Source organism: Cydia strobilella, chromosome 20 (assembly GCF_947568885.1).
Source record: "Cydia strobilella chromosome 20, ilCydStro3.1, whole genome shotgun sequence".
NCBI classification, from domain to species: Eukaryota; Metazoa; Arthropoda; class Insecta; order Lepidoptera; family Tortricidae; genus Cydia; species Cydia strobilella.
This window is the reverse complement of record NC_086060.1, coordinates 4,955,143-4,971,519: the sequence shown is the minus strand read 5'-3', so window position 1 is coordinate 4,971,519 and position 16,377 is coordinate 4,955,143.

Below are 16,377 nucleotides of genomic sequence, written 5' to 3'. Positions count from 1 at the left end.
TTTTATTGTTAATTACCAAAAGCAGTTTCTGCCGGTTGGCAGGTGCCTTGGGGGGAAGAGAAGCGGGGCTAGGACGGTTGTTGAACCTTGCGAGAACCCGCAAACTTCAATACAAAATGACGTAACATCCCTAATTTCTATCAAGCGAAAGTCATTCATAAAACGTGGCGAATATAGTAGAAAGTCGTAGATTTCCGGAAGAGGGATCATTGAGCTTTAGAGCAATTTAACGCCACGACAGACAACGACGCAAGCACCGCTTTCATTGCCATTCCATTGTAGACTTATTAGCTAAGAATACAAGGTTTAATTTCAGTTTAAGTGTTAGAAACGTGGTTAGCGATCATGGTTGTAGCTTCCTGGTCCGTCTCATATCAATTAAGTGTATGGTCTCGCTAATTTATAGAGAAACGAGGGCAGTCCACTCACGCGCAGCCCTAATGACTCATTCAATATAATAATATGTACTTATCTGCATATTATTAAAAGGAAAAGTTAGAAGCAGTGGATGAGTTAGGATTACTTAGGATTTAAGAGGACCGAAGGAAATTAGGAATCATTCTCCAAAGAAATCTTAATCATTATATTCACAGCTCTTGTAGTAAGTAGGTCACCTATATTATATTTGATGATTGATGAAAATAATATGCTTTGGACGCAAAGATAGAATGATTTTAAATACTGTTTCTGTACACCTGGTCCATAAGAGTCATTCCATGGAGATTGTGGTCAAATGCTTACCTTTTTCCAATAAAAAAATGGACCTAAGTGTCCTAAGTATCAAAATAGTACAGTGTCTTAAAAGAGAAACTGTAGTATTTTTATTATTATGAATTTGTGCAAAAATTGTCGATGGTTCGTCTAACTTTTGAAATATATTTAAATACAGTCGCACTACACTAGTATTTGGAAGGTTAATGGAAGAAATCCTACATATTATACTAATTACTACCTGTAAATAGGTTAGTACCTACTTCACAACCTAAGAAACCGAGAAATTCCACCAAACCTTCCAAAAACCTTAGTTACATATGTACCTACCGCTGATTACATGAAATTCAAATTTGTTTACTGAATCCGGCGGTAATTCTAAACTGCTAAATAGATTCTATTTTATTATATTTTTATCGCGTATATATATCTTTACTTGAAAATAATTGTAGTGTATAACTCTAGCCTTATGAACCGATTTTGCATGTACAACCAGCCTTAAAGTTTATAGTCTATGATTGTTCATTATTTTTAGTATGTGTGTATTATTGCACTTTGTAATTTTTCCTCAGTCACCCGTTGATCACGAACGCTGTAAAGGGTTCGAAACGTCGGGATGTATTATAAATTCAATATACGCGATATAATCCGTTTCCATAGTTTTATTTGAGTAACTATCGCGGTAACCGAAGACAATATTATGCTAAATATATTGTTTTGATCAACTTTATTAAACTAGTAAATACACATTGCTTTTCTCGCCAAGGTAAACTTTGTGTTTTTTTAATGAGAAGATTTAGTTCGGCTTGTGCGGCAATATGTAATGTTTTTCATGCGTACTAGAGGATTTTAATAAATTTTATGGATAGATTCAGAAGGCCTTACGCGAGTGGAGCTGTTGACATTTGATGCTGTCGGATTTGCATGTTATAAATAATCGCTGAAAATAGATCTTGGCTGATAGTTTTATATAAGCTTATGCAAATCTAGGTATATGGTGTGCCCTTATATAAATTCAATTACTAGTATAAATACCTACTACTATGAGTTGTTGACCTTGCGAACCCCCGTGACTGTACCATTTTCAAAAAATGTCTAAAAACTGAATTAATGAAAAATCTACCATCATTCGCTTGCCCTTATCCCATTCACCTGGGGTCGGCGCAGCTCGTCTTTTTCTTCTCTACTTCACCAAGTGATCTCATGTGATTTATATTTAGTAGTGTGGAAGTTAATGATTCCACACTACTAAATATAAATTATAAACTAAAATATATGTCATATACTATGTCTAGAAAAAGTGACCAAGCCCTCCAGTGGCGGAGGCCGGATTGTCCCATAATATTTATTATTGTTTATTTATTTATGCGACAGCGCCACAAGGCCATGAGCGTAATACTTATACCGCGAATAAATTGAATAAATTCAATAAAAAACATAGGATAATGTAAAACACACTTCACTGATCATTGGCAGGCCTTATCTCGTTGGAATTAGGTTTACTTCTGGTTAATAAACTGTCAATAATGATAATGGTAATAAAAGGGTGAAGGTTTACCCTCTAGCGTTTCTCTAATCGGTACTACCTATTTCTAATTACCTACCATGAATTTGAAACAATTATCAAATGGAACAGACTTTCTTTTATTTTATTTCGTTCGATTTTATAACAAAACAAATTCTATTCTATTTTCAAACCATCGAATTAAATTTGACTGCCAATTTTTCTTATCAATTTTTCATATCTAGCCACCCATTTTGCGTCACTAGAGGTTACGTGCCAACTAAAAGCCAAGGTTAAAGATTTGGGTGTAAGTACGAAGCAGATTCGTACTATGTTGTATGTTTAAGTAACTAGGGCCCACTAACCCGGGGTTAAGCGGTTAAACCGTTAACCAAGTCTCAAACTGTACTAGTAACAATGGTAACTCCAGGTTTAACCGGTTAACCCCGGGTTAGTGGAATGGTGCAAGTGGGCCTAAACAGTAGCGGATTTAATAGGGTGGAGGGGGGTAAGGGGCTCAAGTTTTAAGTCATATAGTTTGTCCGCATTTTCGTTAGTCATAATTTGATTTTTCTCAGAAACGCGTAACTTTTCAGGATTGCCATAAAACAAACCTAACCTAACCTATCTATAGGATAACCTTACGAAAATCCAGAAAAGTTAACGGTTTCAGAATTATGACTAACAATAATCTGACAATCATCACATTATGACTCAATAATTATGTCAAACAAAGAGACCCCGAAAAAATGTATCTTGATCACAGATGCTACAAAATGTCATGTGACTATTTTCATACATTATAGTTTAGATCAACGGTTGTCATCTTGGCTAGGCCCCCTGGAATCCGCTCGGCATCAAATGAATTGGCATAGATAGGCTTTTCGAAAGCAATGCCATCTGAGCTTCCAATCCAGAGCGTAAACTAGGGCAATATCATCATCATCATCAGCCTACTCTCGTCCACTGCTGGACATAGGCCTCTCCTTCTTGCACGCCATTGTGCACGATTTGCAACTCTGATCAAGCTCTTGCCAGCCGTCTTGCTAAGGTCATCGCTCCATCTAGTTTGAGGGCGTCCTACGCTACGTTTGCCGATACGCGGTCTCCACTCGAGAACTCGTCTACCCCAACGGTTATCGGTTCTACGGCTAATAATATACATATATGTATATACCTATATATACGGCTAATAATAGGACAATATAGAACAGTAGAAAATAGCGGTCAACAGTGTATAAGCGCTCCCGCACAAATTTTGTATGGGAGCGATAGCGCTTATTTCAGTTGCGTCTACAATTAGGACCAGTACTCGTGTAATAGTAGATTGTTAACCAAGGGATGAAAGGCACTCATTCCTGCCGAGGTATTTTGGCGCTCGAACGCAGTGAGAGCGCCAAGAGTCTGAGGCAGAAATGATGCCTCACCCGAGTTAAACACTCTACTTTTCATTTCGAATACGAGAAAAGTAAAATGCATGGGTTTTTTAAAAAACATGACTAAGTATACATTTTTATAGTATTTCTTGAGGGTACTTTCAATTAACAATTCAGGCAAAAGTATCGTTATTTATGGAATGAAGAGTCAAATACTAGAATGGAAATTGTATAACAAATCCATTTAAACTTAAATTTGAATTGCTTATTGTAAACAAATTAATAAAATCGTACATCGAACGTAAAATGCTCTAGTGCAGACACGTATCATTTTCTGCACACCTTTTAGAACAACAATGACCCTCTTTCAGAGCATGAGAAATGAAAATTAATAATATTTACGAAAATTAAGCTTTACGGATGTACGTGGGCTGTATAAAATGGTGTAGAATTAAACTTAGTTGTGCTGCTGAAATCGTAGGATTTTATAAGTAAAATTGCATATATGTAAGGTGACCTCTTGCTTTTGTAAACGATTCATAAAGGATGACTCACGCTAGACCCGCCCGGGCCCGGGCCGAGGCGTCCGACATGTCATTTGCTATGATGGCTTTTGCTTGCTTTTCATAGAAAACGAAGCGCCGGAAGCTGCGGCCCGGCCCCGGCCTGGTCTAGCGTGAGTCATCCTTAATGCGGTGTCTGTGGCGTGCACCTTATCGCTAGGTTACCAAAGCTTACACAACGCTCTACTGTGCCCAGAAAACCTCAAATATGGAAAATTCCATGAAATTCAGTAGCAACGGCCACGAATCTGGCATAGACGAATGCTAAACATCCTTCAAGAGATCGACTGCATAAACTGCACAAGTAGGCTGCATCATGTTTACAGGGAAATATTGTAATAATAAGTACTTCACCTAATGAATACGATTTTCCAAAGCTGAAGCAGTGAGTCAATTGACATTTTGCTGGGACGTCAGTCTTCTGTGACCACAGCTAGTGCAACCTAGCTGAAACGTTGGAAACTAGGTAAAATAATGAAATTTAATCACGTTAGACCCGGTAATGACATTAATTATGTGTACAAGACGATAGAGTTTAAAGTGTTATGAAGGAGTGAGTTCAGTGAAACAGATCGATTTTTACAAAATTGGTTAATTGATAGATCTCTTTTTCAATGAAAATAATAATTTTGAACTGAAATAAATGTCATGCAAAAAACCCGCATTGCTGACGTTGACGAGAAGATTGCTAGGCCGAAATGGGACTGGGCCGGTGCATCCAGACAGGTGGACCAGTGTATCTACCAAGTGGATGTCCAGACGGGGATGGCGGGACGACCTAGACAGCTTCATATATTGATACGGAAATTAATCGCGTAAAAACTTACGTTTATTTATGGCCTGACGTTTCGAAAGTGACGTTACGTTCGTGGTCACAGGCAGACTTTTATCACCATCTTCTTGATGCGCGAGTTGTGGCCCCTTTATTTCAAGGGGAGAGGCCTTTGCCCAGGAGTGAGACACCAGAATAGGCTAGGAAAAGATGTCATACACGAAAGAAAAAGTGACCGAGGTTCCCAGTGACCATCAGCGCTGGGATCAAACCAGCATCTTCTGCGTCGCTTCTCTTGCTATCACGGAATCTCCTGAGGTGATTCGGGTAGGTGGTACGAGCACATACTGTTCTATTTTTTTATACCACGTTGGTGGCAAACAAGCATATGGCATGCCTGATGGTAAGCAGTCACCGTAGCCTATGTCCTATAAATAAATAAATATTATAGGACAATCCTATACACAAACCTAGTCCCATTTTCTTTGCTTAGTCGATAACCGTTTTGAAACTAGTAGTTGACATGACCGGTAGGTGACATTTTATTTGACCATACGTGACATACGCGCATTATTGCCATATGTACTGTTCGCTGCTTGTAACTCCACTATCACAGGGCCAAATATTTAGATTACACGACAATTTTTTACCATATTTGTTGTTGCTTCTTACCTTTTTGTGATAAGGGACCATTCGAAATGTATAGATAGATAGATAATAGTTTATTCGTCAACACATAATGTCATATAATAAATAAATATTTCCTACGAAACTAGAATCTAGCAAAACAATAATTAAGCGAATCAGGAACTAATCATAAGCTGTTTAATTTTTATTTATAGAATTTAATTTTTTAAATAAAAAGTTCAAATATTTTTAAAAGACGAGAAGACCCTATAGAGTTTTATATTTATTATTAATTAGGATTTTTTTTATTAATATTTTTTTTTCTGATTTGTGTTTGTAATCATCTGTGACAAATAAAGTCAATCAAGGATTGTTCTTTTTATTTTGTTGACCACTTCAGGTGCTTTCAAAGACCACCAATTAAGAACTACTTAACTTTTGACACTGACTGTAACTTAATTTATTTGTTAAAATAAAAATAATCTTTACCAAAAAATTGCTGAAATCCAAAATCAAAATTATTCGACAACACAATTCAGTTGCAAATGAAATTCTCCCAGCTGCTGCGGACTTGTAAATAGTCAGTCAACATCCGACAAATTATTCTTTACGTCAGTCGGTGAAAACCTTAGGCGCATGTATTATGGAACGCGTACATGCATTGCTATGGGTGCCTAGTACAGTCGCCATCAGATATATCGGAGCGGCTCAGGCGCTCACAATATCTGAACACGCCTCTATTGTCAGGGCGTTAGTGTGTGTTCAGATATTGTGAACACCTTGTCCGCTCCGTTATATCTGATAGCGACTGTACGTTGGCATAGTGTATTGATAAAACTATGTACTTATTACAAGTTTTGAATGTTTTTAAGTCACACAAACCTAGCCGCAGCCATACAATCGAATTTACGCTCTAATTTTAAAACGACTTGCTGAAATGAAATGAAACTTGGCGTGGACATATGTACAAGTAACATCAAGGGCCTGACACTCTTTGATACAGATAGTCTTATTGCGATTCCTGTAAGAGGAAAGAGAAAATAGTGCCATGTTTTGTCCTTATCACCGACCAGGTGGCATCATAGGTAGGGGCATTAACGCTATGTGAACCTAGCCTAAAACATTGTGTAGTTATTTATCGAGTATGATCGTTTGATTTTGTCGAAACGTATAAATAAATAAATATATGGTGCCATAACCATCTAAATTGATCTAGTCCCAAGCTCAATAAGGTTTGTGTTGTGGGTACTAAATATTTAAATACACATAAAATATGTATCTGATACATACACAAATAACTGCCCGTACCAGGATTCGAACCGGGGACTTCTTGCTTCGTAGGCAAGGTCACTACCGACTACACTAGGAGACCGCTAAAATATTCAGTACTAGCTTTTGCCCGCGACTTCGTCTGCGTGGTTAGTAATTTGGGCAGCTTATTTTTCATACAATCTGATTTTCATCGATTGCCCATACGAAGTTCCAACCACAATTTTACCCCCTTAAAGGATGAGTTCTGGGATAAAAACTACCCTATGTCCTTCCCCGCGACTCAAACTATCTCCATACTAAATCGGTTCAGCCGTTTGAGCGTGAAGAGGTAACAGACAGGTATGGGCACTGTGAATGACATCTCGCTTTGTGTGGTAGGGCACAGGACAGCGGATGTCATTCCAGATCTAGAGCAGAGCCCAACTGGGGAGGTACCTCCACCTTACAGAAAACCGCAGCCAAATAACACTAGACCCTACTAATAGTGTTATGTTCCTGCCGGTGAGTAAGGTTGCCAGAGCTCGAGGGAGAGGAGTGTTAGGGTCGGCAACGCGCATGTAACTCCTCTGGAGTTGCAGGCGTACATAGGCTATGGAGACTGCTTAACATCAGGCGGGCCGTATGCTTGTTTGCCACCGACGTAGTATAAAAAAAAAAGACAGACAGATAGACAGACACACTTTCGCATTTATAATATTAGTATGGATTTATTGATCATCAAAGTTCACAAAAAATCTACACGTTTAATAAGAGTCCCCGGCAAGCTCGGTTCTCCATTCAAACGTTACGTAGTTACGCTCTTATTTTAAAACGACTAGCTAGATTGCTCTTTGTACTTACAATAGGATAAGGTATATCTAAGTCTGTAATTAGTTTATGTAGCTTCAGATACTTACAATAGTAAAAAAATACAGCTTTTGATTTATTTCGTTTGTTTGATATACAGTCGCCATCAGATATAATATATCTGAGCGGTCAAGGGGCTCACAAATATCTGAACACGCCTCTATTGCCAAGGCTAACGCGTGTTCAGATATTGTGAACACCTTGACCGCTTCGATATATCTGATGGCGACTGTACTAGAGCTATGTCATTGTATGTGCAAAGTTTCATTACAATCCAACACGTAGTTTTAAAATGAGAACGAAACTCCGTTTGTATGGGAAGGTGAAATGAGGGCTATCGTTTTTTTCCTCACCAGTTAGCGCCTCTGTTGATGGTGGTCCAAAAGACTAAAGAACAGCTGTCAGTCATTGAAGTGACAAGTGACATTTGACATTTCGAACTATGGAAAAGAATTCCATCTACACTAGCGCCCCTAGCGGCGAATTCATACGCGTTATCCCTCATTCGGCCGAGCTTGCCGGGAACTCTTAATAATGTAACTTTAAAACGTGCTAAATATCTTAAAATATATCTGCTGCCTTTCTGTCTGAAGAGGTCGTATAATTTAGATTTATGTATTTATTTTAATAATTTCCCAATATACAGGCGTATTCGAATTTTAGTTATTCGACCTGTTTCCGATATGATCTGTCAGTGTCAAAAGTGACATTTCTTCAACCAAAAACGTCACTTTTGTTACTGACAAATCAGTATCATATCGGAAACAGATCGAATAACTAAAACTCGAATGCGCCTGATGGGCATTGAAAGATCACGTGTATCCAGGCGGTCACATTCCTGTATTTTCAAAACGTGACTTTGGAAACTGGGACTTTAAATGGTGGTAATAAGGGCTAATTTACAATGTGAGTTCTAGGCACTTTAAACTCGCGTTTTGTACATAATTAATGTCATTAACGGGTCATTTAGTCATTTAGTCATTTATTCAATATTGCATTGTCATGTACATAATAAGGTGTTACATTTTATATAGCCAGTTCATGACACCCTGTAAGGGCACACAATAGTACAGTTTTCCTATTCTATTAATTCTAATTTACACATTGCAATTAAGGTAACATAAATTAATTTAGTAACTTCAACAATAGCAACGTCAACAATGCACCGATACAATAATTTCTGATTGAATTAACTTGTCAAATTATTATAATTATTATTTATTTAATGAATGTCAATTAATATTAAAGTGATGGCAGCAATATGTCAAGTTAACAGTCTTACACTAATTCGGTGTCATATTTATCTAACGTATTATCTTCCAGGAATGATTCGACTGTGTAATAACAATTTTCTATTAATAGGCTTTTCAGTTTAGAGTTAAAAGTTTTCTCATTTAGTTCGTATTTGATAGCATTAGGGATTTTATTAAAAATTTGGATACATTTATACTGTGGTCCATTCTTATACATAGCTAAGTTAGGTCTAGGTAGTAGCAGCTTATTTCTATATTGACTTCTAGTTTTACACGTATCGACTTTTAATGGAAATAATTCTGTGTGTTGTCTGACAAATTGTACAGCCTCCATTATGTATATTGAGGGCAACGTTAACAGTTTAAACCGTATAAAGTGAGGGCGGCAGCTGTTAGGAATGTGTACGTTCGCTAAGATTCGTATACACTTTTTCTGTAGGATGAATATATCTTTGGCGTCTGTGCTATCTCCCCAGAGAAGTACGCCATATCGGAGGCCAGAATAGATATAAGCAAAATATACTGATAAAGCCGACTCAAAATCCGTGTTCGCTTTTAATATACCAAGAGCGTAGATAAATTTGATTATTCTTGTTTTGAGACTTTGGATATGCTCTTTCCAGTTTAACCCTGAATCTATAGTTATACCCAACAGTTTGAAATCATTTACCTCTTCTATTGTATTGTTATTTATTTGTAGTTGCAATTCTAATGGTTTCTTCTGTGTCGGTTTAAATTGAATAATTTTTGTTTTCTGTAGGTTTATATCTAAATTATGCTCGGCAAGCCATTTTTTGACAGTGTGTAAAAGGGTCGAAAGTTTTTGGTTAGCTTCGGTACTGTCCGTAGCGCTAAACAGCAAAGAGACGTCGTCTGCAAACATGACACATTTTGTATTTTCATCTAAAATTTTGGGCAGATCGTTGATATACGCTAAGAATAGGGTACAGGCCAAAATACTTCCTTGAGGGAGGGAGCAAGTGGTCTGACGTAGTTGAGAGTTTACGCTCGCTACCTCTCGGCTCTGGTGGTCGTAATAATCTATTTGTACATATTGTTTCCGATTCTGTAGGTATGATTGGAACCATTTGTAGGCCATGCCGCGTACTCCCATGCCGTATAGTTTAGTCAATAATATCTCATGGGATACTTTGTCGTATGCCTTAGTCATGTCTAAGAGTAGCCCTATACTATACTATCTAACGCGATTAAATTTAATTATTTTACCTTTTTTTCCGACGTTTCAGCTAGGTTGCACTAGCTGTGGTCACGGAAGACACGTCGTAGTTCGTGTCGTTGGAAAAAAAGGTAACCTTTTGGGGTTCCTTGGGGGTTTTGATACACATTTAGATATCTACAGTATGTAAAATATTGAAATATATGGGCGGAAAATCGGGTAACCGGGATAAACGCTTATAAATAGTGTTGATAGGAGCTTGATACTTTTCTGCTTGACAAATTCGACTCGTTTTTAAGCGCAACTCAAAAGGACTCGAGTGTCCGAATACTCCGAATACAGACACCTTCAAATACTAGTAGCAGTAAAGAAAATAAGAGTTATGGATGGTGTATCTAACCCAAGAATTTTACATGAAGAGTCTTTCACAAGTTGCAAAGAACTTAGGTTTAGACTTAATTAAAAGAATCTGAATAAGTTTTAGACAAAAAATATTATCTGTAGAAGCTTTTATCGCTGACTTTACTTTTCTTTCCACAGGCAACTAATACTCATCGAGACAATCCTAACAACCCCAAGCACAATTAGTTTGCGTTGTTTTATCACAGAGTTCCCATGGCCACCTGTCTCCATCATCAGATCAGCTCGATGGTACCATAATATTGCATTGTCCCCCAACTTATATATGTAGGTATGTATGCAAATTTTCAGCTTCATTGGAAACCGAGAAGTGGGTCAAATTTAACTTGTAAGATTTGAACTGTACATACATTATAGTTACGTACAAGACATACATTGCAAGTTAAATAAAAACTTATAAAAGAATTTTAATTTTAATTTTACACAGTCGAATTTTAGAGCAGAAGACTCAAAGGACTCGACTTTTAACTAACACTACTCATAAACGTAGGTACCTACTCGTATTTACAAGATATTTCAGACTGAATAAAATTATAAGTATGACTACAAGACTACGTCTGTTGTTATTTTTATTCTTCTTCTTTATTATATCATTTTATTAGAGTGGTCGTTTAGCTATTGGTTTTTCACAACGCGCCGCCATTCTTCTCTGAAGACCGCTTTTCTTGTTATATAATGGACCTATATAGGTTCCTTGAGGTAACCTGAAGATATGGGGACAAACTTGGACGCGTGTCCTTTAATAGCTACTACGTAGGTGTTTTCTGTATATGGTAGGTACACATGACAATTGGGCAGAACTAAATATGTAAAAACGGCCTGACCTCATATCCTAAATACCTCCCGAATCAAAGCCATACTTTTCGTTCGCCACAAGTACAAGATTATGTTAAATCTCTAAACATCATGACCCCATTGCAAGTCCATTCACCACACCCGGTAACTAAATATTGCTTGCAACACTGTCGATATATTCAAATTAATCTTTTTATGCCCCGCTTCTGCATTGTCCATGGCTGTTGCGCTTTCGTAGCGAGTGTTTGCTTCAAAACCTGACGTTTGACTTTTTTAGGAAATTTTGGCAAATAAGAATACAGCTAGACATACGGGCAGAGGCAGACCAAAACAGGTGGCGGGACGACCTCGACGCATTTTACAGCGACTGCATGGTGGGAGCATGCACCACACCGTGATGAGTGGCGGAAATTTATATATTCTTATCAGTGTCAGTATCCCTACTGGACATATAACTTTTCTATAGCACGCCACTGAACGCGATCTTCTTTTCTACCCAGTGTTTAATATTATCACCCAAGTTACGGTACCGTGCACTGCGTTTCTTAAGAACCATCAGTTCTGTAAAATGTGTGATTTAAGTCGATTACATGATAATATTTAGTTTTATTATGGGTATGATCTTCTGCAAGGTAGTAGCCAAATTAGATTGCTCCAAATTAGAACAAGATGAAATTCTGCTATGATCTATTTAATTACTGACTTTAAATTATTTTGAAATCCTGAACAAATATGTTGTCTATAATTTTAGAGATCACATTAAAACTAACTTAGCCCAATTCTCGTGAGATATTCAATCGTTGGGAATATTGGTCCTAGCTATAAAGGACGTATTTTCAAAGCAAAACCATGTCGCATACGTCGATCTTGTCAAAGAAAAACAGCATGAAGTATCGAATTACAAGTGCTACTTAAATCGGTATTGCGCCTCGGGCCTTGGTATATCATTTTTTTAATAAATTCTAAACAGCTTGCACCTGCTATTTGAGCAAATAGGTCGCTGGGAAATTCGGCTGTGACATGAATTTCACAACCCATTGTAATTCATGGTGATGAAGAAGCATCTCATTAGTGCCTTTTAGGGACGCCACTCTCGGCTTTTCCTTTTTCGTTCTCTTACTGCTGAGGATTGCGGTCACTTTTTTTTATACAACGACGGTCATAAACAAAAGCGTGCGGCTCGCCTGATTCTAAGCAACCACCGCAGCCTATGGGCGCTTGCAAATCTAGTGGAGTTAGTTATAAGCTCGCTGCCGACCCTAACCGTACCGTAAAATGGTCCTACTTTGCTCCAATATTTGCTCCACTTTAAGGACATTTTGAATATTTTTTTAAACTGTTCATTATTAAATATTCAGACTATTTGAACATTAAGAAGAACATCTTAGGTAACATATTTTATCGGTAAATCAACTTTATGAAATGTTGTTTTATATAAAACGAAGCTATGAATAAGGAGCACAAGATACCCATTGTTTGGGGTATTTTTGCTCCTACCTATGGTTTACTTTTTTTTTTGGTTTACTTAGGGGTGCAAAGTTACCCCATTATATTATGCTTCAAATTAATAGACCGCCAAAAAAGAGAGATTAATTTTATGACTAACATTGCAATATATATACCTATATATACAATTTAGTTTATCTGAGTATATACAAAATAAAAATAAGATAAGATTCATTTATTGTCAAAACAGTGTACAGTGAGATATGTCAATATACAAAAAAGTTCAAGTTTTTCTTCCTCCGAAAGCCTTTGACAAGTCCAGATAACAGGCAAATATGTACAGGTGTTTTTCTAGCTGTGTAATACTGAACAGTCTGCTTGACCTTGACGTTTATGTGCTTATGAGTTTCTTCGCGGTTGCCTAGAGCTATTTATTTTATCGCAGGGAAAGTTTGAATTTTATGACCTATAGCCAAGCAACGTAGACGTCTAAGGCTTTTAAGTAAGATTTCATTTACCCAAGTTATGTCATGGTACTAAAGCTGTGATTGAAAATAGTAATGATCTACCCCTGCTATTATTATAAATGCGAAAGTAACTCTGTCTGTCTGTCTGACTGCCTGTCTGTTTGTTATTGTGTCTGTTGTTGTTAAACAGCTGAAATTTGGTGTGTTGATAGTTTGAGGCCTGGAAAAGTATACAGGTTACCTACGTTTAATCAATCATCATTCATCATGATCATTTCACGCAAACGAAGTTGCAGGCACAAGCTAGTATAGAATAATTATTAGATATCCGAAACCTTCATAAGTTCTTATATACCTTTGGCAGAAGCCTTTATATACACCTATAATACCTATCGTATACACCTGTTTAACGAGTATAATTAAAGAATTAAGGTACATACCAGTAGGCAATTTTTATCTCGGCAATCATTCCTCAAGGTTCTAAAAGGCGAAAATAGGTGTATTTCAAGCGGCCAAAACATAAATAAAATGTGAAATACCCACCGGTAACCCAATTCGTATCACCATAGTCACTAAATATTTAGTCGATAAAAAAACAAAGCAGGCCAATAGAAATAACTATGATAAACTTTTTCCGATTTGTAACATATTACCAGTGCATGATAAACGGTCTTTGCTTATAGCTTTGGAACAATATCAACGTAATGAATATAAAAAACCGTTAGACCATAAAAAGCAAACAAGAAGCGTTACCAAAAAAATAAACTTTCGTAAGTTAATTGTACCGAAAGTATGTAATTACTATGGAAAGCGTACTCGAAAATATTTAGTACCCGTAACCTTAAATAATGTACCAGATCAATTAAGATCCTTCCGAGACGTATCAAAGGTTGTGTATAAAAAACGATTGAAAAAAACATTTTTGCTTAGACTGGAACGGGTCACATGATTAAAATGCCAACCGATTGCTTTATGCTTTTTGCCCACAACCTTATGTTAATATGGTTTGTCAAAGGACTGTCTCATTTCTTTGTCTTACACCAGTACTGGCACCCAAAAGAAAAGGAAGTGAGAGAGGGGAAGATCTCTTTTACTGACAGTTTGGTTTGACCAACTATACCTTTGCACGTGTTACCGTAAAACGTATAACTATGTATAACGATAAAATAACTTAATTTACATTGGTGAAGGGTAGAATAAGTTGTCTGCCAACAAACTGCTATGCAGTTTGGCAAATAAGGAGCAATAATTAATGTACCTCTTTTTTAAATAATAAATATATTGAAAATAGGCGTGATTATATGTATATGTATGTATTTAAATATATTGAAAAAAAAAAAGTATATAGGCGTAATATTGTCTTCGGTTACCGCGATAATTACTCATGAAATAAAACTATGAAAACGGATTATATCGCGTATATTGAATTTATAATACATCCCGACGTTTATAGGCGACGTTTTATAGGCGTGTCAAAAAACATCCTTATTGTAATTCTTTATTATAAAACTAACTTGTTCTTGACTCCCATTGAAGGTCAAAGAATTATTTGAAATTCAAACTAGTCGTGTGTCCACGTAATAAGGCGTGTCACGTGATAACGTAAATATAAAACATTACATATTCTTATTTAGAAAAAAACGAGTAAAAAAATGACGATCATTTAGATATTTGCAAGTCAATGTAAGTCGGTTCATTCATAAAAAAACCTTGCCGGAAAATGTCAGGAAAACGCGAGATTTAATGACGAAGTTAAAAGTTACTGATTTCTTGATACGCGTGTTTATTAGTGTGCCTGATGTGCCTCATAGATTTTGTACATACTTATAATCCGATTATTTCATGAGTAACCATCAGTATAACCGAAGACAATATTACAATCTTCAATTATCACGTTAAACGATGTAATTTAGATTGTGACTACTTAGGAATATTTTTTATCACAGTAATAAAGACGATAGCGGCTAAAAAAGATAAATGTTGCTTTTGCATAAGAAATTAGATGTTAATATGAAGGATGATATAAAATTCAAATTTCAAACTGCGTTACATATCTAAAACTTGTAAAATCAGATCAATGAACAAAATCTTTTTTAGTTAAGCGGCAAAAGCTTATAGACAAATGTTCCACTTTGTTAAAGAAATAAAATATTTAAAAATTAACAATGCCTACACTATTGCATAACACTGGCAAAACTAATTTAATTCAAGAACCTTCTGTTATCAGGAAAAGAGGCTCATCTTATAGGTACCGACGAGCAAGCGCGAAGTTCATATAGATTGGATATTTATTCTCATAATATGAAATTACATTATAAATTATGCTAGACTAATCTACATGAATTTATATTATGATCGTCATGACTAGGTATATATAGATACTGTGGGTTAGGTTAGCGGCTATCCCCAAAATAATTTTTACCAAATTTACTTTTAATTGGTATTTTATTCATTTACGTCTAGTTGTTAAAAACTGATTATTCTTCCTAACCTGTTATTCCTTACATTTACATAGCTTTAATTAGAATAAAATTTACTTTGTACTGTGTTATGTTTATGTACGAATTTAAAATAATATATTTTTTATATTTAATATGAATTGTTTATTAATAAATACATTTATTATTGGTTCCGTTGAGTCATTCCTATCATTTTTCATTTAAGTTTTGTCGGTCAATAATGTCTTTTACAGTAACACTAACAAAATATAGAACATACATTTTTCATCCCAATTGCCGTCAACGCCGACAATCACAAGCTTGTTCGGTCGAGTGGTTAATATGTTTTTAACCCACTAGAAACATGGTCATCCATTGTGGCATTATGGCATTGTGCGCGGTCAATAACGTGTGCATTTTGCACCGGTTAAGTCGGAAGAAATGGGACGAATTATCGGACTTATTGTACGGGGTGTTTAGAAATATAATTTTAAAATTAAACTTCGCTTATTAAGAATTGCAGTTACTTTTATTTTTACGGCTCTATTACTCATCATTCATAATGTAAATATAATATAGGTACAGTATTGTGCAAAACAGTCTCAATAGTAGCATCTTAGTAGAAAGTGGAGAAGTTGATGCCGATCAAATCATGCATATGCACATGATTAATACATAACAGTACTTGAAATTTCCTACAAAGCCACCTA